This window comes from Dama dama, chromosome 18 (assembly GCF_033118175.1).
Source record: "Dama dama isolate Ldn47 chromosome 18, ASM3311817v1, whole genome shotgun sequence".
In the NCBI taxonomy this organism is placed as follows: domain Eukaryota; kingdom Metazoa; phylum Chordata; class Mammalia; order Artiodactyla; family Cervidae; genus Dama; species Dama dama.
In genome coordinates, this window is record NC_083698.1 from 112,423,038 (window position 1) to 112,424,912 (window position 1,875).

Genomic DNA, 1,875 nt, shown 5'->3' on the forward strand with positions numbered 1-1,875 from the left:
TGGGGGAGACTGAAGCTGGTGGAGGCTGAACCGCAGCGTGGTCAGCCGCTGCTCAGGGCGCCTCCAGCCAAGCCCTTCACGTGGTCCTGCCTCCGTGGCACCTCCTGAATGAGTGTGGCTGCCCGGCCTTCTTCCTTTAACCCCCCCCCCCCCCCCCCGAGGTGGCCTGGGTAACAAGGTACCAGGTGCTGAGGCTGTGGGATGCAGGCGGGGGGCGGGGGACAGAGAGGGGCCCTCTCTGGAGCGGAACCAGCATGCTGGCAGGGACAGGAGAGGGCCTGGCAGGGGCATGCAGCGCCAAGGCTGCCTCAAGGACGGTGAGCGTCCCCCCCTGACTGGTCACCTGGGGTCAGAAGGAGGTCAGTGGCTGCTCACCGGCAGAGCCACCCAAAAGCCTCCTGGCATCTGGTGAGACGTGCTGGTTTCAAGCCATCTCGGAGCCGGTGGGAACCCACATCCCTCTTAAAGCACTATCTTAATTGGCAATTTCAGCAGAGAGGTCCAAGAACGAATGAGGATCATTACTGGGTACAGCTTCATCCGCTCCGCTGTGCCGTGAGCATTTATCAGGAGGGCCACCGATGTATTTATCACGAGGAGTGAGGCTGCCAGCCTTCCTTTCGTCATTTCTCCATTACGCCGGTCGATGGCCGACTTGGCAGGCCATCCCTGCCCTTGCGTGGGTCAGGCTTCTCCTTGATCCTGCCAGCGGCGGGCTCATGGGCACCTCCCCAGCCAGGCTGGTGGGCTGGTCCTCCAGCAGAACTCGGCCCTACACCCCCCCAAGCCCACCCCCAGCGGAGTCAGCTCTCCTGACCTGGGGTGTGTGCTGGTCCTTGAAGAATCACTCAGTCAAGCTGGGACCTTGTCCCCGAGATGAGGGTTCGAGCCCTGGGTCGGGAAGATCCCCTGGAGGAGGGCATGGCAACCCACTCCAGTTTTCTGGCCTGGAGAATCCCATGGACTGAGAAGCCTGGCGGGCTACAGTCCACGGGGCTTCAGACAGTCGGACATGACTGAACAGGCGCTGGCTGGCTGGCTGTAGATTATAGATACACTACAGAGTGTGGACTCCGGACTCTTTTTGGTCTGACTCTCACTCAGCCTGATTATTTTGAGATTCAGCCACACTGTATCATGTATCACTAGTTCACTCCCCCTTTTTTACGTTCTTTTTATTTTTTATTTTTTTTTTTTTTTACGTCAGACAGGTAATGTGCCGATATCGTAACAAGGTTTAGGAAGGAGGCACATGTCACGCAGCAGCGTGAACACCCAATCATCATGCTCATGAACTACAAAAGGATCTACGTTCTTTTTAAGGTGAAACTGAAAGTCGCTCAGTTGTGTCCGACTCTTGCGACCCCATGAACTATACAGTCCGTGGAACTCTCCAGGCCAGAATAGTGGTGTGGGTAGCTGTTCCCTTCTCCAGGGGATCTTCCCAACCCAGGGGTTGAACCCAGGTCTCCCACATTACAGGAGGATTCTTTACTGTCTGAGCCACAAGGGAAGCCGTTCTTTTTAAAACATTGTGGTAAAAAGCCCATTCTTGAGTAATATCTTCTGCCATTTCCCCCAAGAGGCACTCAGCCTTTTCTTATTGACTTATCAAAGTTCTACACATACATACCGAAGGCCTTCACCCTTTAGTTATCACATTCATTGCCAATATTTTCCCCAGATTTTACTTTATAACTTAATTGTTGCTATTTAAAAAAATATACGTCAATATTTAAGAGCGGTCTTACAGACTGGTCCTCGTAGCAAAGAGAAACGGCACTAGTTCCGGGCCGTCTGAGATGGCCTGCGTCTTTTCGGGAGATCACAGCCCCAGCGAAGCCCCGTGCAATGCGACGGGGCGGGGCAGCCCGC

The 1,875-nt window shown here is 54.7% G+C and overlaps 1 non-coding gene across 1 annotated transcript; it reads right to left on the reverse strand.

The window, feature by feature from the left end:
* Window positions 1-1,201: 1,201 nt before the first annotated feature.
* LOC133073203 (small nucleolar RNA U13) lies at window positions 1,202-1,307 on the reverse strand. The gene has a single exon (XR_009696909.1). It is a non-coding gene; the product is annotated as a small nucleolar RNA U13 (small nucleolar RNA).
* Window positions 1,308-1,875: the final 568 nt, after the last annotated feature.